Raw genomic sequence first — 21,680 nt, 5'->3', positions numbered from 1 at the left:
AAGAACTTTTGGAAATGTGAACTGAAAATATCCAATGTGTAATCAGTCTCTCAAGAACAATTGTCCTTTCTCCTGCAGTTGAGCAAACAATGACTTGAATTATAGTAATGTTTATTTCTTTTGCCTTATTTTTATGGGTATATAACAAAAGTAATGGTAAGTCACAAGAAATGAGATACCATTTTTGTGGCAGTTATAAATAAAAAACACATTGACAGTTAGATTAAATCATTGTATTGCACAATATATCAGTGTGGAATCTGAGTAGAAATGAAAGTTCCAAACTTTATCTATTATCACATTAAATATGTGTATATTAAGTCATCATCATCATCATCACCACCACCACCACCACCACCACCACCACCATCATCCATTAACCATCTCCAGTTGTATGGGTGAGGTATAAGATCATTTTCCATCTTTGTCTGTCCATGTATACTTCTGTCTCAACCTGGTACCATTCCACTCCTTATCCTTCAAAATCTGTGGTTCATTTGAGTGATCCAAAATTTCCTGGGCCACCTTTAGGTCTCTTGCCTCCAAGTTTATTTTCGAGTTATTTTTCTCACTATAATTGTTTGATCCATTGTCTCTACACATACAAACAATTTCAACCTTGATTTTCTTATGTTTTTGCATAATGGTTGCCTTGCTTGTTTCTTGACAGATCTATTCATTTTGTCCCTTGGCTTTTCTTGTTTTTTGAAGCACTGATCTTAGGAATTCCATTTCTATAGCCAGGAACTACCATTTTCTCTACTGTTGATGTTACTCACTTCAAGGACATAACAATAATATTATGAAAGGTACAGATTACTACTCACTATATACTGGAGATGTTGAGCCACAGGTAGGCACAACAAAAAGACTGTCAAACACGTAAGCTTTCAACTGAAAAGGCCTTCATCAGAATTAAACAAAAAACACACACACACAAAAGCAACTCTAACACATGTGACCACAGTCTCTGGCTGCCAAGACCATTCGTAGATAGTGTTAAACCATATGTCTGATACTGACTTTTTTTTGGTCGTACAGGGAGTAGGTTAACCCAAAGGAGGGACTTAACTTGGTGGTAAAAGTAGCTGCTTTTTGAATTCTATTCATGATTTCTGCAGAAGACTTTTCTTCTTTAGCTACAATACTACCAGGTGCTGGAAGAGATTAATATTTTCTAACTTATTTCCATCCAGATTGATGGTCACATGTAATCTTTGTCTGTTGGCTGTCATCAGAATTATTTTTGTGTGCCTGATTATTAAGACCAAACTGCTTCAGCTGGTGATTCCACATAATTAGTTTCTTCTGTGCTTCCCATATCACCACATCATCTGCAAAGGCAATGTGTTGAATTCCTTATCAGCTTTTTGTTTCACTCTTCATTATTTTTCATCAGTGACAGTGATGAAAAGTTATAACAAACTCCCTGTTGCACTCCTTTGTTTATGATAAATCATCTGAATGTAGCTCTAGCAGTGGTTGTACAACATTACTCATTTGTTGATAAGAGTCTGGTGCATTCCTCCTTGCCAGACCTTCCTGTAATTTGTTTCTTTGCAAACTATCATAGACATCTTTCTTAACACTAGGAAGATAAAGATGGTATATCGTCCTTTCTCTCAGTATATTTCAATTATTATTATAACAGCAAAAATTATTTTTTTTGTTTTTTTACCTCTGTAACCATACTGCTCTCCCTCAAGCTATGGTTCAACAGTGGTTCTTATATAGCATTCAGTAATTTTCTCTTTCAACTAAGTCCACAAGACAGGAGTGTGGTTCCTCTATTGTTGCCACATTTCTGCCTGCTTCCTTTCTTGAAGATGAGTGTTAGACATCTTTTGTGCAATTTACTGGTATTTTTCCTTTTTTCCAAACAGTATTTATAACTTTGTACAGCCAGTGGAGCTCATGAATTCCAGCAGCTTTGATCACGTCTGTACTCACTTCATATATATCTGATGATTTGCCTTTCTTCATGCTCTTCAGGGTATTTTCAACTTCAGACCAAGTCAGTGGCATGTCACCTCCCTGAGTTTCAGATTTTCCTGGTTCTTTCTCTGTTAGATCCATTCCAACATAAAAAAATATTTCTCCATCCATTTTCATATACCCTCATACCTCGATATGATGCTTCAGCAGTTTATTGTTGTTTCTACAGTCTCCTTCCAGTTTCTCACAAAATTTTGTCCAGTATTATTATTTTTTTCAGAATTAATACCTCTCTTAGCTTTAGTGTCATGTCTCTGTATTTTTATCTAATTCTCAAAGCTCAGCCACATTCTTTTCTGCAGCTCTCTGATTCTCCTTAACCTGCCTTGTTCCTTTTTTGTAGCACTGAACGGAATCATTCCAGCAAGGGATCTCCTTCAGTTTCACTGTTGTATTAGGGGTCATTGCCCTCTGAGGAGATCGATGACTATATTTCCACTAAATGTTAAAACGCTAGTCTTGATTGCAAAAATAAGTTTATTTATCATCTCATTGTGGTGACTGGTACTGCAAAGATCTGCATGAAGTGAAAAAGATGATGCTACGTTGACATGATTCCCATTAATTCCTCATCAGCAAAAAACGCATTTGCATGAGGATATTGGAATAAATAAGTATTTATTGTAACTGTATTGAAAGTTATCACGGAAAAGGCAGCAGTGTTACTGACAGTCTCCATAATTCTAAATATATCCCCCTTCCTAACTGAGCAATGCACGTCTTTAAGATTGTTATTTTAAATAATTTTGTACATCAATTACAGCACCTGATATGCTAAGTTTTCTTTACTGTTTTGACAATTACAAGAACAACATGAGTTGCAGTCTTATTACAAATCATCAATTCAACTGTATGCACATTACGATAAGCTTCTTCATAACTCTTAACAGTTGCAACAAGAAGATAAGTTACAGTTGTCTCACATCTTGCCATTCTTATTGCTGCTACTTTTTTTAAAGTCATTATTTACGCTGTATACATTCACCACTCTACAGCTGGTTCATATTCCAATGACTGATGTTGTGATTCAGCAAATAGATTGTCAGTGACACTACAATTATTACTGTACTCTGCCTTTATTTCAGGCATCATATTACCATTTAAAAATGATGTCACTGGCATTCAACACAAATTACATGGTCGCTGATTAGAGAAGTCATCAATGGACATTTTGTGTCATCGTTGCCACTGTAGAATCTTGCACCATGGGAAGCAGGGAGAGGATATTGTTTGGTTGCCTGTATCCTCTTTCTACAACACAACTGCACACATGTATTAACAGTGTTCTCTATTAACCAGAACAGACAGCTACTTATCTTTAAGCTAGTCCAAGTGTTGAGGTACAAGCTCTCCTGTGATAGTCCACATTAGCCTCACTGCTGGTGAAGTACAAGTCCTGCTATGTACACTACTCTGGTCACTATTTACTGACTAACTCTAAGCTAAAGACTGTGACTCTGCAACTGGCTGGTCCCTCTGGTCCGTGACAGTAATCTAAATGCTTGCGGTCGAGAGGGCAATGGTGACGCATTGCTTGCAAGGCTGTCTTTGGCCTCTCTCCTGATAGCCGGACTTTATTCAGCACCTATTATCTTGCAACCTCTTTGCCAACCGGTGTGCTGGTGACAGCTTATTTCTGCACATTCCTCCCCCCCAGAATGCTGCACTGTTGTCGCATAGTGAGGGTGCAAACAACAACAGGGAGGAAGGAAGGATGCTGGACATAGAGATGAGCCAGGAACCATATCCCATCATTTGGCTTACTGGCTTGCGAGGCAACAGAAACATCCTCTGTAAAACTGCTCCCAGAGCAAATGTTCAGGCCTGAAGGCATGTTCTTGGATGATGATGACAGTGACAGCAACGGCAGTGGTGGGTCCAGGTCCATTGGGTCGGCAAGTTCGGATGGCGGAGCTGAGGATGCAGCATCCATCTGCTGCTCCTCCTGGGGTGCCGTGGTGGCACTGGTGGGCAGCTGCGAAGGCTTTGTGGCCCCATGGGGCCATGAATCTGAGGGAAGAAAAGCAGAAGAATCACTGGGCAAATGACATGCGCAAATTTGGTTATGGTGGCAGCGCTGTAAAATCATCGGGACCTGCAGTCAAATACATAAAAGAACCAATGCATTCCTGGATCATGCCTCTTTCCCAGCACCCACAGTTGCCATAAACCCTGAAAAGAACGAGCTCATGCAGCACAAAGCAATACTTGTAGACCACTGGCGGTGCCAGATGCTGTGAAGGATGTAGCAAGTGTAACAGCATCCAATGGCCGTGGCCATGCAGAAGTTCCACCGGTGATAATCTGCCTCATGGGTGTAAGCGATAGGAGGCAAGAAAGGGTTGCAGCACTGTTCCCTTGTGCGGGTGGTGCAAAGCTTGGCCATCTGTTGCTTAAAAGTGCGTGCAAAGTATTCTGCTTCTCCGATGGACTGCGGGTGAAACAGAGCACTTGTTAGATGATGAATGCCATTTAGTTCACAAAATTGGTCAAAATCACATGAAGTGAACTGTGTCCATTGTCTGACACAAGTACTTCTGGCAAACCTTCTATGTAAAATATGGAGGACAACACTTCAGTTCATAGGCATCGCAAATGGAAACTTGCTAAAAGAGTCTACCACTATGAGCCAACGAGTGTTCCAGAATGGCCCTGCAAAGTGTATGTGCACTTGCTGCCATGGCGCATTGAGTCTTAGGCCAAGTTGAGAATGTTTGTGGTGGAGCGGATTGGTTTTTTGCAGATGCACGACACTGTGATGTCATCTGTTCAGTGTGGGTGTCCATGCCCTACCAAGTACAGTGCCGTCACGCTAACTGTTTAGTGTGAACATATCATCAATGTACTTGGTGGAGCAATTGCAACACATCCTTTTGCAATACTTTTGGAATAAGCGCACGCAATTGTCCACTGTCATTTTGAACTAGAATCACACCTTGTTGTACAGAAAGGTTATGCTAACGAACAAAGTATTGGCTCACAGCTGATTTCTGGATACTGTTCAATGAACGAGGCCAAGATGTACGAATGTAATGCAACAAAATCTTGAGGTCTGGGTCTGCTTCCATGGCCTGTGCAATTTTTCTGTAGTGCAAGAAAAACAATACCAGCAACTCAGAGTCCTGTGTATCCTTTTGGCAACAAGATGCGGCAGATTCATCAAAATTGGAGTCTGGGCCAATCGGAAGGTGAGACAGGGCATCTGCATTGCCATGCTTTGCCATACGTCTGTACACAATTTCATACTGATACTGTGAAAGCAGTGAAGTCTGTCATTGCAATTTTTGAGCAGAGTGGGTAGGAACCGGCTTTCACAGACGAAACAAGGACTGCAAAGGCTTCTGATCTGTCACTAAATAGAACTTGCGACTATACGAATAGTGATGGAATTTTGCCACTCCATATACAATAGCAAGAGCTTCTTTTTCAATTTGAGAATAATTGCACTGAGTTTGAGTTAACAACTTTGAGGCAAAAGCAATAGGTTTGTCTGTGCACCAATTTTGTGTGAAAGCACAGCGCCAATTCTCTAGGAAGAAGCATTGACTTGCAAAAATACCGGCTTGGCAGGGTCAAAATGCACTAAACATCTAAGAAAAGCATTTTTGAGTTTCTGAAATGTGTCTTGACAGTCTTTAGTCCATACAAAAGGTAAATTTTTGTGATGCAAGCGATGCAATGGAGCCATGATTTGAGCGGTATGAACCAAATTTAGGATGTCATCTTGGCTACTACTGACTGCAGTTCAGACACATTGCGAGGAACAGGCAGGTCATGGATTGCTAGCAAATGATATTGGAGGGGAAGCATACCCTGACTGTTTATGAAATGACCTAATTACTGTAGTTCAACTCGAAAAATTCACACTTTTCAAGACGACACTTGAGTCCTGCTTCTGACAACACTCAAAAAAGAGTATGCAAGTTGATGTGTTCCTCTGGTGTTTGACCTGAGATGATAATATCATCAAGGTAATTTGAACAAAATGACACTATTGCAGTCAGCTGTTCCAAGTAATGTTGAAAAATGGTGGGTGCGGAAGCACTGCCAAAGGGCAAATGCAAATACTTGAACAGGCCTAAATGTGTATTTACAACAAACACTTTCTGTGATTCTTCATCCAATGGTATTTGCAAGTAGGTATCACACAAATCTGTCTTAGAATAGCAATGTCCAGCACCAAGCCTGTCCACGAGTTCATCAGGGCGAGGTAACGGATAAGTGTCAACTACTGTCTGTGGTTTGAATGTAGACTTAGAAGTCAACACAAATGCGGATGCAACCAGAAGGCTTACGCAACAAAACGAGAGGACTCGGCCACTGACTAGCTCGACTAGGATCAATTACACCAGTATCTTGCAATTCTTTCAGTTCACTGGCTATTTTGTCTCTTAATGCAATTGGAACGGGGCGGGCCCAGAAAAACTTAGGCTGTGCATTGTCCGTAACATGCACTGTGAAGTCATTAGCTTTCCCCATTCCTTCTGAAAATAGTTCATGAAATTCTTTAAACAAACTAGTGACACTGTCTTTTGATGCAAAAGCTGATATGGAAAGCATGTTGCCATTGATGCTTAGTCCAAACAAATCAAAGCATCTAAACTGAAAATGTACTCACTCTCTCTGGATTTCAACACTGTAAAATTCACTGTCCTAGAGTGAGATTTGTAAGTGGCCAACAAACTACACTATCCAAGCACTGGAACTTCCTGTCCGTTGTAAGATTTAGAAAGGCGTGGTGAGCCTAGCTGTTCATACATGGCATGATTAAACAAAGTTACTGAGGCACCTGTGTTCAACTGAAAGTTCACACAATGACCAGCAATGTGTAATGAGACAAATAGTTTGCTAGAATGCCGTTGCACAGCACTAGTGTGAGAATGAGGCACAACCTTAATCTTACTTTTGTCAGAACCTGTTGTAGGTTTCGAAAACACAATGTTCACTGCATGTGCATGAGCCTGTTTTTTCTGAGTGGGTAAAATTGACATTTTTGTGCCATTGCAAACAAACTGCTTGGACACGGCCTTTTTTTTCTGTACTTGTAACATGTTGCATTACATGATGTGCGATCCTGTCTTTTGTGGCAAGCAAAACATCTAGGGCAAGACTTCACTAAGTTCACAGGGCTGTTTACATTTCTACATGCCTGTCCCTGCAGCTGTGTACACACTCAGCGATGTGGCTGCACGGGATGGTCGCAAGCGAGGGGTGACTCGACCCGACGAATTGGCGCCTTATCAGCCACTGTGGCACCCAAATCGTATTGCTCTAAGGTTTGCAACACTTGAGGAAGTGATGGATCAGAGTACTTTAAGATCTGTACTTGTATTCTACTATCTGGGACGTTTAATGTTATTGCTTCTCTAATTATTAAATCACTGTAAACGTTGCCACAACTGCACTTAAATATACATTTCCTAGTCATGCCTGTTAATTCTGTGTACCACTGATGGTACATCTGTTCTGGAGGCTTTTTCTGCAAGCAAAAAACTGACATCTGGCTGCAGCCACTTGGACTTGCTGGTCATAATATTCAGTTAATGCGGTGATTACTTGGTCATAACTGACTTCATTGGGAGATGCAGCTGGGAATAGTTTTTGTATGAACCTGAACACTGGGGATCCCACAATCGAAAGTAAGTGTCGTAGCTTTATAGTTCCTTGAACTTCGTGAACGTCAGGTATTCGAGCCATTACTTTTCCACGTCGTTAAATTTCCGGAGCAGTGGTGTGCTTGTCGGCGGCACTCGGGCTGATTTGTTGGTCTGTTGTGTGGCCTATGCAGTTTGTGCAGCCAGTAGTTGTTGTACCGTCATCAGCTAGGTAGCAATTTGTCGGTTCTGAAAATAAAAACATTTAGATCCATCGTTTTGGCCATCTGTGGCTGAGGCATGGGGGCTGGGACTGGAAGGTGTGGGGCAACCATTGTTTACACAAATACATTATAGCAAACAAGCAAGCAAAGCCTCTGAAAAGAGAAATTCGATTAGTTCTGCGGCTCCCCTCCTGGAATACACGCATGAACAAACAACACATTAGCTAAATGAACACTTCTGCAAGCTAAAAAACAAGAGAAGCTAATAAAATCTTTGTCCAAGTTGATTAACTTCGATCTGCACAAAATTTTCGTCAGTACCACTTTTGTATCATCATTGCCGCTGTAGAGTCTTGTACCATGGAAAGCAAGGAGAGGATGTTGGTTGGTGGCTTGAATTTCTTTCTATAACACGACTGCACACATGTATTAACAGGGTTCTTTATTAACAAGAACAGAAAGGTACTTATGTCTAAGCTAGTCCACGTGTTGTGGTACAAGCTCTTCTGTGATAGTCCACGTTAGCTTCACTGCTGGTGAAGTAGAAGTCCCACCATGTACACTACTCTGTTCACTATGTACTGTCTGACTCTGAAGTAGAGACTGTGACTCTGACTGCGACTGACTGGACCCTCCACTCCATGGCTGCGATCTAAATACTTGTAGCCGAGAAGGCATTGGCAGCGAGTTGCTTGTGAGTCTGTCTTTGGTCTCTCTCCTGATAAGAGTGCTTGATTCAGCGCTAATTATCGATCTTCTTGCAACCTCTTTGTCAACCAGTGTGCTGGCGACAGTTTATGCCAGCACAGGATGATTGACAAATTTGCCAGTTAGCACATGTCTTTAATATTGGGCAGCTTTTAACTAATTTCTGCCATGAACCAAAGATACAATTTATGAGAACATTCTTTAGAAATACTGTTCACATCACAGTATCCATTTGAAAGAATTTGCTACTGTAAGATGTTTTGTTATCTACAAGGATTGCAGTGAACAAAATTATAGAAAATAGGAATTTAAATCAGGTCTCTGCACAGAGTGGCAGGAAAGAAAGGTAAAAAAGATAGTTTCAGGGAAATGGAACAATAAAAGGACAACATAACAAAGACTGATAACTAAAATGGAACAGCTAATGGGAAAGAAGTCAGCATGGTGTGGAATGTGTATAACATGGATTGCTGATAATTAAACAATTGAAAGTCCAGGATGGAATGTAACAATTATGAGAAGGAAATTTGCAGCTCACCATTTAGCAGAGATGCTGAGTCGCAGATTGGCACAACAAAAAGACTCTCACAATTAAAGCTTTTGGCCATTAAAACCTTGTCAACATGACACACACATGCACGCGCGCACGCGCGCGCACACACCCACACACACACACACACACACACACACACACACACACACACACACACACACGGATACGCATCTCGCAAATACGGCTGCCATCTCAGGCAACTAAAACCACAGTGCGAGCAGCAGTGCATGATGGGAGTGGCGACTGGGTTGGGGTAAAGAGGAGGCTGAGGCAGGGAGGAGGAGGGATAGTATGGTGGGGGTGGTGGACAGTGAAGTGCTGCAGGTCAGATGGATGACAGGAGAGAGATGGGCAGGGGGATGGGGGGGGGGGGGGGGGGCAAGTAGCGGAAAATGAGTGAAATAAAAACACTGGGTGTGGTGGTGGAATGACAGCTGTGCACTGCTGGAATGGGAACAGGAAAGGGGCTGGATAGATGAGGACAGTGACTAATGAAGGTTGAGGCCACAACAGTTATGGAAACATTGAATGTATTGCAGGGAAAGTTCCCACCTGCACAATTCAGAAAAGCTGGTGCTGGTGGGGAGGATCCATATGGCACAGGCTGTGCAGCAGTCATTAACATGAAGGAGGTCATATTTCGCAGGGTGTCCAGCAACAGGGTGGTGCACTTGTTTGTTGGCCACAATTTGTCGGTGGCCATTCATGCAGACAGACAGCTTGTTGGTTGTCATGCCTACATAGAATGCAGCACAATGATTGCAGCTTATCTTGTAGAGCACATGACTGGTTTCACAGGTAGCCCTGCCTATGTTGTGATAGCTGATGTTAGTGACTGGACTGGAGTAGGTGGTGGTTGCACGATGTATGGCACACGTTTTACATCTAGGTCTATCACAGGGGTATGAGATTGGGAGTGGGGGTTGTGTAAGGATGGATGAGTATATTGTGTAGGTTCAGTGAATGGTGGAATACCACAGTGGGAGAGGTGGAAAGGATAGTGGGAACGACATTTCTCATTTCAGTGCATGATGAGAGATAATCAAAATCCTGGCAGAGAATGTAATTTAGTTGCTCCAGTCCTGGGTGGTACTGAGTTACGAGGGGAATGCTCCTCTGTGGCTGGGTGGTGGGACTTTGGGTGGTTGAGGGAGACTGGAAAGGTAAGGCATGGGAAATTTGTTTTTATACAAGGTTGGGGGGATGATTATGGTCTGCGAAGGCTTTGGTGAGACCCTCAGTATAATTTGAAATGGACTGCTTGTCACTGCAGATGTGATGACCACGGGTGGCTGGGCTGTACGGAGGGGACTTCTTGGTATGATATGTGTGGCAGCTGTCAAAATGGAGGTATTGCTGGTGGTCAGTAGGTATGATATGGGTGGAGGTACTGATGTAGCCATCTTTGAGATGGAGGTCAACATGTAGGAAGGTGGCTTGTTGCATTGAGTAGGACCAGGTGAAGCAAATGGGGGAGAAGTTGTTGAGGTACTGGAAGAATGTGGATAGGGTCTCCTCACCTTCGATCCAGATAGCAAAGATGTCATCAATGAATCTGAACAAGGTGAGGGGTTTAGAACTCTGGGTTTTTATGAAGAATTCCTCTAGCTGGCCTATAAATAGGTTGACATAGGGTGATGCCTTGTGGGTACCCATAGCCATGAGCCAGATTTGTTTGTAGGTAATCCCTTCAAAGGAGAAGTAATTGTGGGTGAGGCTATAGTTGGTCATGGTAACCAGGAAGGAGGTTGTTGGTTTGTAATCCATCATGCATTGGGAAAGGCAGTGTTCAATAGTGATAAGGCCATGTGGATTAGGAATGTTAGTTAATATACAGGGAGGTGGTATCAACAGTGATGAGCAGGGCACCATGTAGTAAAGAGACAGGAACTGTGGAGAGTCAGTTTAGGAAATGGTTTATATCTTTTATATAGGAGGGTAGGTTCTGGGTAATAGGTTGAAGGTGTTGGTCTACGAGAGCAAAGATTCTCTTGGTGGAGGCACAGTAACCAGCCACAATGGGGTGTCCTGGGTCGTTGGGTTTATGGACTTTAGGAAGCATGCAGAAGGTAAGAGTGCGGGGAGTGGAAGGGGTGAGTAGAGGGATGGATTCCAGAGAGAGATTCTGGGATGGGCCTAAGAATTTGAGTAGTTACTGGAGATCCTGCTGGATTACTGGAATGGGCTCACTCTGACAAGATTTGTAGGTAGAAGTACCTGACAGCTTGTGGAGTCATTCTGCCAGGTAATCCTTGCGGTTCAAAACAACAGTGGTGGAGTCTTTGTCTGCAGGTATGATTGTAAGGTCAGGATCAGTTTTTAGATGTTGGACTGTGGCTCTTTCTGCGGATGTAAGGTTAGTTTGCATGTTGATGGATTTGGGGAATTATGGTGAGGCAAGGTTCGAGGTTAAGAAATTCTGGAAAGTTAACAAGCGGGTGGTTTGGGGGCAGTGGGGGTGGATGACAGCTCAGTGGAAGAGTGAACTGAGTTAGGTAAGGTTCAGTATTGGTCTTTGGTTGAATCTGATTGGTAGGGTTGGTGGCGAAAAAGTATTTCCACTGTAGGGACCAGGTGGTGGATAGAAGATCTTTTAACAAGTCTCGCATGATAGAATTTGGTAGTGGAACAAAAGGTGAGGCCTTTGGAAAGGACTGATATTTCTGTGGGCCTAAGGGTTCTTGAGGAAAGGTTCATGACTGTGTTGTGGGTCTGTTTGGGTTCTGGATTCTGTGTGGTCATTAGAAGTAGTTTTGGAGGGTGGGGTATGTACAGTAGGCCTGTGAGTCAGATTTTGACAGCTATGAGGGGACATGGGGGAGGTTTGGAGGTGGTTGTAAGATTGGTACTCCAAGGTGGGAGTAAGAAGTGAGCAGGATGGAGAGCTTTTTGAAGTGGCGTTGTGCATATTGCTGAAGATCCTCCAGGGCAAGAGTTTCAATGTGTGTTATGAGTTGCAGGAATTTGGGATTGCACAGCAGAAGAACTTTGCAGATGGAGAGAAGGTACTGCTAGGAGGTTTGGGTTTGTTTGATATGGTTTTGCAGGACTATGTTGGTGAGGGCTAAGGAATGGCAGAATCTGAACAGGTGGAGGTCACTGCAGAAGAAGGGGTGGCAGTGAGAGATGGATAACTTGATGGTAAGAGCATTAGGGGGGTTCCATGAGCCAAGCGACAATGCAGGAACGATATGTGGGACTGGGATCTGGCCAGGGGTAAGGAAAGTTTTCTGTATTGGTGCAGATAGAAGGAGCAAGGATCCGTAGTGGTGGGAAAATGTGAAAAATTACATAAATAACATAGAATTATGTCTAAAAAGTTTCGCAAAAAACACCAAAATAAACATGAAAAGGATGAAATGGATGCAAAAGTGGAAAACAAGATGAAATATGAGGGAACCAACGACTGTGAAAGGCGAAAACTGCCTAAGATTGGTGAGAAGTCACATGGATCAAAGTAAAGAATTGCTAATAAAAATATATATATATTACTGTGTGTAGCAGGTCTGATGGTGGATAAGTGTGAAGAATGGGGATGGCAGATGTGACTAGATGGTGGAATTGTGGGTGCAAACTGGGATAGAATGGAGAAACAGCGGGGAGTGGGGAGGGTTTCGTAGGATAATATACAAGATCATGTGGCACCGGAAATGTGTGGGAGTTAATATGCAAAAATACAGGAAATGATGCAGGCAGAGTGATCAGTTTGAAAGTATAGTATTAATTATATAAGTGGGAGTAATGTGAGACATAAGATGCTGCACCAACAATCAGCATGGTCTTGTAGCCGTCTATTGTGCATGGCCAAGACAATTGTTACAGTGTGGCTTGTAAATAATGCATTTTGTAAGGTGACAAGAGAAACACAGGAAAAAAGAGAAAGGAGGACAGACATTGGGTATAGTGATGCAAAAGAAAATAGTAACAAAGGAAAACAGCACGGGTCAGGATTGAAGAAAAGCCGTCCGGCAAAAATCAAACAATGGAAAATACAGGATGGAATGTAACAATTATGAGAATGAAAGTTGCTACTTACCACATAGCATAAATGCTGAGTCTCAGATAGGCACAACAAAAAGCCTCTCAGTTTCTCGGCCACAGTTTGTCAGTGGGCACCCATGCAGACAGACAGCTTATTGGTTGTCATGACTACATAGAATACAGCACAGGGTTGCAGCTTAGCTTGTAGACCACATGACTGCTTTCACAGGTAGCCCCGCCTCTGACAGGATAGGAGATGTTAGTGACTGGACTGGAGACAACCTCCTTCCTAGTTGCCATGACCAACTATATCCTCAACCACAATTACTTCTACTTTGAAGGCATTACCTGCAAACATATCCAGGGTAGGGCTATGGGCACCTGCATGACACCATCCTATGTCAATCTATTCATGAGTCACTCAAAGGAATCCTTAAAAACCCAGGTTCCTAAACCCCTCACCTAGTTCAGATTCATTGATGACATCTTTGCTATGTGGATCAAAGGTGAGGACACCCTATCCACATTCTTCCAGGACCTCAACAACTTCTCCTCCATTTCCTTTGCCTAGTCCTACTCAACCCAACAAGCCACTTTCATAGATGTTGACCTCTACCTCAAAAATGGCTACATCAGTACCTCCACCTGTATCAAGCCTACTGACTACCAGCAGTACCTCCATTTTGACAGGTGCCACGCGTTCAATACCAAGAAGTCCCTTCTGTACAGCCTAGCCACCCGTGATCATCGCAGGTTGCCCTGCCGCAACTTGAGCAACATGCACAATGCCACTTCGAAAAGCTCTCCATCCTGCTCACTTCCTACCCCCACCTTGAAGTACCATTGTCCACCATCTCTACGACCACCTCAAACCTCACACAAGTCCCCTCATAGCTGACAAACGCTGTCTCGCAGACCTACTACTTTTACTCCACCCTCCAAAATCCCTCCCACAACCGCACAGAATCCAGAACCTAAACAGACCTGCAACACAGTCATGAACCTTTCCTCCAGAACCCTTAGGCCCACAGAAATACCAGTCCTTTCCAAAGGCCTCACCTTTTGGCCCACTCCCAAATTCAATTATGCCAGACTTGTTGAAGATCTTCTCTCCACCACCCGGTCCCTACAGTGGAAACACTTTTTTGCCGTGAACCCTACCAATCGGACTCAAACAAAGACCAATATTGAACCTCACCTAACTCAGTTCACTCCTCCACTGAGCTGTCATCCACCCCCACTGCCCTCAAACCACCCCCTGTTAACTTTCCAGAATCTCTTAACCTCTAAACTTGCCTCACCATCGTTCCCCAAATCCCTGAACAAGCAAACTAACCTTACATCCACAGAAAGAGCCACAGTCCACCATGTAAAAATTGATCCCGATCTAATAATCCTACCTGCAGACAGAGGCATCACAACTGTTATTGTGAACCACACCGATTATCTGGCAGAAGGACTCTGCCAGCTCTCAGATATTTCCACCTACAAATCTTGCCACAGTGACTCCATTCCAGTATTCCATCAGGATCTCCAGTAACTACTCAAATCCTGAGGCCCATCCCAGAACCTCTCCCCAGACTCCATCTCTCTACTCACCCCCACCACTCCCTGCATTCCTACCTTCTACATGCTTCCTAAAGTCCATAAACCTAACCACCCAGGATGCCCCATTGTGGCCGGTTACTGTGCCTCCACCAAGAGAATCTTTGCTCTCGTAGACCAACACCTTCAACCTATTACCCAGAACCTACCTTCCTATATAAAAGATATAAACCATTTCCTAAACTGACTCTCAACAGTTCCTGTCCCTTTACTACATGGTGCCCTGCTCATCACTTCTGATACCACCTCCCTGTATATTAACTAACATTCCTAATCCACATGGCCTTACTGCTATTGAACACAAACTTTCCCAATGCCCGATGGATTCCAAACCGACAACCTCCTTCCTAGTCGCCATGACTAACTATATCCTCACCCACAATTACTTCTCCTTTGAAGGGATTACCTACAAACAAATCTGTGGTACAGTTATAGGTACCCTCATGGCACCATCCTATGCCAACATATTCATGGGCCATCTAAAGGAATCCTTCTTAAAAATCCAGAGTCCTAAACCCATCTCCTGATTCCGATTCATTGATGACATCTTTGCTATCTGGATCAAAGGTGAGAACACCCTATCCACCTTCCTCCAGAACCTCAACTATTTCTCCCCCATTTGCTTCACCTGGTCCTACTCAACACAACTAGCCACCTTCTTCCTAATGTTGACATCCACCTCAAAGATAGCTACATCAGTACCTCCGTCCACATCAAACCTACTAACCACCAGCAATACCTCCATTTCAACAGCTGCCATACACTCCATACTAAGGAGTCCCTTCCTTACAGCCTTGCTACCCATGGTCATCACATCTGCAGTGACGGGCAGTCCCTCTCGAAATATAGTGATGGTCTCACTAAAGCCTTCAGAGACTGTAATTATCGTCCCAGCCTTGCACAAAACAAATCTTGTGTGCCTTATCTTTCCAGTCTCCCATCACCTCCCAAAGTCCCACCGTCCAGCCACAGAAGAGCACTCTCTTTGTAACTCAGTTCCACTCAGGACTGGAGCTATTGAATTACATTCTCTGACAGGGTTTTGATTATCTCTCATCATGTCCTGAAATGAGGAAAATGTCATGCCAACTATCCTTTCCACCCCTCTCCCTCCCCTCCCCCACACACACAGTGGTATTCCGCCATCCACCGAACCTACACAATGTGTACTCGTCGCTCATCCTTACACAACCCCTGCTCCCAATTCCTTACTTCATGGCTCTTACCCCAATAATAGACCTAGATGCAAGACCTGTCCCATACATCATCCAACCACCACCTACTCCAGTCCAGTCACTAACATCACCTATCGCAACATTGGCGGGGCTACCTGTGAAACTAGTCATGTGGCCTACAAGATAAGCTGCAACCACTGTGCTGCATTCTATGTAGGCATGACAACCAACAAGCTGTTTGTCCACATGAATGGCCACTGACAAACTGTGGCCAAGAAACAAGTGGACCCCCCCTTTTGCTGAACACGCTGCCAAACATGACATCCTTCATGTCAGTGACTGCTTCACAGCCTGTGCCATATGGATCCTCCACACCGACACTTGCTTTTCTGAATTGCGCACATGGGAACTTTCCCTGCAATACACCCTACGTACCCGTAATCTTCCTGGTCTCAACTTTCATTAGCAACTGTCCTCACCCATCCAGCCCCGTCCTTGTTTCCAGTCCAGCATTACACAGCCATCATTCCACCACTACACCCACTCTTTTTATTTCTCTCCTTTGCTGCTACTTCCCCCTCCCCCCACCTACCCACCCCTCCCCTGCCATCCATCTGACCTGTAGCACTCCATTGTCCGCCACCCCCACCTTACTATCCTTCTCCCTCCCTGCCCCATCCTCCTCTTTACCCCAGTCACCACTTCCATCACGTACTGGTGCTGCTGCTCGCAGAGTGGTTTCAGTTGCCTGAGACAGCCGTGTGTGTGTGTGTGTGTGTGTGTGTGTGTGTGTGTGTGATGTTGACGAAGACCTTAATGGCCAGAGGTTTTAATTGTGAGAGTCTTTTGTTGTGCCTATCTGCGACCCAGCATCTCTGCTATATGGTGAGTAGCAACTTTCCTTCTCATAATGGTTGCTGATAATTAAAGTACTTGAAAACTTACAAAAGTTGAAAATTTATGTCGAAAGTTTTTTGACCACAATAACTATGTGAACCTTAGGAATTTAAAAAATAGCCCCCCCCTCCGCTGATATGCAATTATCTCAACAAATTGATTGAACTGAAAAATCAACCGTTCATTAATTTAGAGATGTAATTTTATAACCAAAAATGTTCATGGAATTACATAACTTTTAGATCTTCATTCTTGAGGTGTAGCTTTGGTGCATATGCTCCTGAGTTCTTCTCTGTGCTGCTCTACAAAACGCATTGTGTAATATATGAAAGAGGAAAGCAAATAACAAGTAGTAGTACAGGCACCCTCCACCATGCACCTTACAGTGGCCTGCGGAATATCTTTGTAGATGCACATCTAGAAATAAATTCCAGGTACAGATCTTCCACAAAATTGGTTTATTCGCACACAAGATGTTTGGTGACGAAAAACATGTAAACAAAATTCTACGTGCTGTGCTGTTGACGGATGGTACGAAACAGGCTTTCTGCTGTTCACAAACTGCTGGTATTTATATGATTTATGACGATCATTGACAATCAGAATTTACAAATTTTAAGAAATGACAATTAAAAGTGGGTAACAAAAGTAATTCACATTCATAGAAAAATAACAAAAATAATGCTTAACAATTGTGTTTGGATGCAGACATGATTTCATTAATAATTCTGAAATAATTTACAGGTTTCCAGAAAATAACAATATATTACATTTTAGTTAATTACAGTCAAAAGAAAAAATGAAAAGTATTCGTGCCATGTGTGTGAACTCCAGAAAATATGTTTATGAAAAATAGCCAGCTGATTTGCCAAAAATAAAATTGTAAGCTGCAAAATACATTTTGCACTACTTGGCATAGCAAGTTTAGATCAATTACTTGGTAATTATTGAAAACAAAATATTCCTACCATGTTCATAAACATGTTACTGAGTGCAAAATACAAAAGCAAACTGAGATTTTATGTGAGTTACATCAGACAGATTAATTACTGGTATGAGTGCACTGTGGCACTGTTCATTAAACAATTAATTAAGCATAAAATAAATGTAGGAATACAAGAAAAATGTAATTTGGAATAATCGCACAGACTAATTTGTTCAATATATTAACACATTAGGTACACAAAATAAAGAAAGGTAAAATTTGCAAATGACTAAAGTAAAAGTTTTAAATAACTATTTCATTTACACCTGTGTATGATATTGTATTTATGAAATTTGTTTTTTCAGTTTTCTGAAATGTACAACTTTAATCAGCTTGACATACAAATTAGTAAGATCATCATCATGTTATAAAGTCACAGTATAGCCTACGAAAGTACAGTTGATATTTAAATAACATATACAAAATTTAGTGTCTAAGATCTGCGCAACTTAATGCACTATTCATGCAAGTCAATTAATATTATTCAAAAATACCATATTCATCTCTAATTCAAATGATATGGTTCACACAAAACATTGTCACATAATATAGGTGTAAGAATTTCTGAACTTAATACTAAAATTTCCAATATGTGAGGGCTTCTCACAAATAATTATAGCACTGTGTAAACTTTTGTTAAAATAAATGTCAGTGTGAAAGAATTATATCATAAATTTCAAAAGGATTTACATATTTACAATACAAAGTTTGTTTTCGTATGTGAGGATATGTACCATAGTATGCCAGACACCCAGTTCAGTTTCTTGGATCAATGCCAACTGCAAAATCGTGAAAACTACTTCTCAAACTTTATTAAAGCAAACAAGCAATATCCTTGGTATAAAATACTCAATCTCAAAGTAATTATTGGTTAGAATATCTTTATCTGCCATGTAACCTCTTATAAGAGTGTAAGCTCAAAGGCAAGCAGTGGAATCATGTAATCAATTCTTTATACATCCTCTTCTTCAACAAACAAAAATCAATAAAGTATCATAATTATTTTATGTCAGTGTAAAATCAGTCTTTGATATCTAGCATAAGAGTGTAATTTTCTCTTTCCTTATTACAGTATCTCATTTTAACGCCTTCATGCAAACTCATTCCATTCAGTCAAGTTCAGCTTGAGAACCTATAATCATCAATTTGACTGTAGCATACCTCACATCAGCATGGTGTAAGATAATATGCAATACATAATCATAGTATAATGTCATCACAGCATCGCAGAATATGTGTATAGAAGCATAAGCATAATAGTGTCTTTTTACCTCTCAGTTTCAGTCATCATTATTCTTCCACAAGCTTCTGCAAAATAATTGTAGTATCAGAAAATCTCAAATAAAAGTGTCTTTATGTATATATTGTTTTGTTGTAGACAGGTATTCAATATATGTAAGCATCACAAGCAACCAATGTATGTAGCAGAGAATTCAGTGGTGATAAGTACATATATCAGGACCACATTGTTGCAAAAGTATCTTCTAAAATTTGTGATCCACCCTCTCACAGCAAAACCCTTCTTTGTTGGTTTGCAGATAAGCACAGAATGTGTGAAAGCATAGTGTAATTGTAACGTGTGTAGAAAATCTTATAATCATAAAGCCCCTTAAGGGTCTGATATTGAAAATTGTATGCTAACATATGTAGAAATGGTATTTAGTTGTTAAAATTCTCACAAGTAAACTGGCAGAGTGTAGATAAATGTCAGCCAGCTAGATACTTGTGATGAAATATGTTAAGTAAAATGATGCAGGCTAAAATAGTCATTAGTTGATAGGTGTGTAAGTAAAGAGTGAACAAAAAATATGACATTGGTATTGTTCCTGTGAAGCAAATTCACATTGGATGGGAAACTTTGTGTACGCCACACGCATTGTACACAAAGTGTGTGTACCTGCTGAGGGTTTGTCATTATTGATAATAAGGCTTCAATTGAGTGATATTCTTAGTCCAAATAATTTGCATGATTTAGGATATATCATTCTGTATGCATTTGGATGTGGAATCTCCATGATCTCAAATGGTCCAATACAGATGTCAAAAAATCTCTCTCTTTGGTGATGGCTTCAAATTTTTCATAGCTTTTAGTTAAGACAGGATCTCCTACTTTGAACTGGGCGACTTTCAGTTTCCTATTATGTTTTTATTTTCTTTTATTATCATACAATTCCATTGTTTTCTTAACAATCTCGTCTCTTTCTTTCATCTGCAGATAATTCTGTCATGTTGGATAACTAATTAATTCATAATAATAGAGGGAAACATTCCACATGGGAAAAATATATCTAAAAACAAAGATGATGTGACTTACCGAACGAAAGCGCTGGCAGGTCGATAGACACACAAACAAACACAAACACACACACAAAATTCAAGCTTTCGCAACAAACAGTTGCCTCATCAGGAAAGAGGGAAGGAGAGGGAAAGATAAAAGGATGTGGGTTTTGAGGGAGAGGGTAAGGAGTCATTCCAGTCCCGGGAGCAGAAAGACTTACCTTAGGGGGAAAAAAGGACAGGTATACACTCGCACACACACACATATCCATCCACACATATACAGACACAAGCAGACATATTTAAAGACAAAGAGTTTGGGCAGAGATGTCAGTCGAGGCGGAAGTGAAGAGGCAAAGATGATGTTGAATGACAGGTGGGGTATGAGTGGCGGCAACTTGAAATTAGCAGAGATTGAGGCCTGGTGGGTAACGGAAAGAGAGGATATATTGAAGAGCAAGTTCCCATCTCTGGAGTTCGGATAGGTTGGTGTTGGTGGGAAGTATCCAGATAACCCGGACAGTGTAACATTGTGCCAAGATGTGCTGGCCGTGCACCAAGGCATGTTTAGCCACAGGGTGATCCTCATTACCAACAAACACTGTCTGCCTGTGTCCATTCATGCGAATGGACAGTTTGTTGCTGGTCATTCCCACATAGAATGCATCACAGTGTAGGCAGGTCAGTTGGTAAATCACGTGGATGCTTTCACATGTGGCTCTGCCTTTGATCGTGTACACCTTCCGGGTTACAGGACTGGAGTAGGTGATGGTGGGAGGGTGCATGGGACAGGTTTTACACCGGGGGCGGTTACAAGGATAGGAGCCAGAGGGTAGGGAAGGTGGTTTGGGGATTTCATAGGGATGAACTAACAGGTTACGAAGATTAGGTGGACGGCGGAAAGACACTCTTGGTGGAGTGGGGAGGATTTCATGAAGGATGGATCTCATTTCGGGGCAGGATTTGAGGAAGTTGTATCCCTGCTGGAGAGCCACATTCAGAGTCTGGTCCAGTCCCGGAAAGTATCCTGTCACAAGTGGGGCACTTTTGTGGTTCTTCTGTGGGGGATTCTGGGTTCAAGGGGATGAGGAAGTGGCTCTGGTTATTTGCTTCTGTACCAGGTCGGGAGGGTAGTTGCGAGATGCGAAAGCTGTTGTCAGGTTGTTGGTGTAATGGTTCAGGGATTCTGGACTGGAGCAGATTTGTTTGCCACGAAGACCTAGGCTGTAGGGAAGGGACCGTTTGATGTGGAATGGGTGGCAGCTGTCATAATGGAGGTACTGTTGCTTGTTGGTGGGTTTGATGTGGACGGACATGTGAAGCTGGCCATTGGACAGGTGGAGCTCAACGTCAAGGAAAGTGGCATGGGATTTGGAGTAGGACCAGGTGAATCTGATGGAACAAAAGGAGTTGAGGTTGGAGAGGAAATTCTGAAGTTGTTCTTCACTGTGAGTCCAGATCATGAAGATGTCATCAATAAATCTGTACCAAACTTTGGGTTGACAGGCCTGGGTAACCAAGAAGGCTTCCTCTAAGCGACCCATGAATAGGTTGGCGTGCGAGGGGGCCATCCTGGTACCCATGGCTGTTCCCTTTAATTGTTGGTATGTCTGGCCTTCAAAAGTGAAGAAGTTGTGGGTCAGGATGAAGCTGGCTAAGGTGATGAGGAAAGAGGTTTTAGGTGGG

The 21,680-nt window shown here is 42.1% G+C and overlaps 1 protein-coding gene across 1 annotated transcript in view; it reads left to right on the top strand.

Moving 5' to 3' along the window:
• LOC126262215 (deoxynucleoside kinase-like) overlaps nt 1–21,680 on the top strand; it is a 95,555-nt gene that overhangs the window by 54,339 nt on the left and 19,536 nt on the right. The window lies entirely within an intron of this gene.

The sequence above is a fragment of the Schistocerca nitens genome, chromosome 6, assembly GCF_023898315.1.
Source record: "Schistocerca nitens isolate TAMUIC-IGC-003100 chromosome 6, iqSchNite1.1, whole genome shotgun sequence".
In the NCBI taxonomy this organism is placed as follows: Eukaryota; Metazoa; Arthropoda; class Insecta; order Orthoptera; family Acrididae; genus Schistocerca; species Schistocerca nitens.
This window is presented reverse-complemented; position numbering and strand designations above follow the sequence as displayed.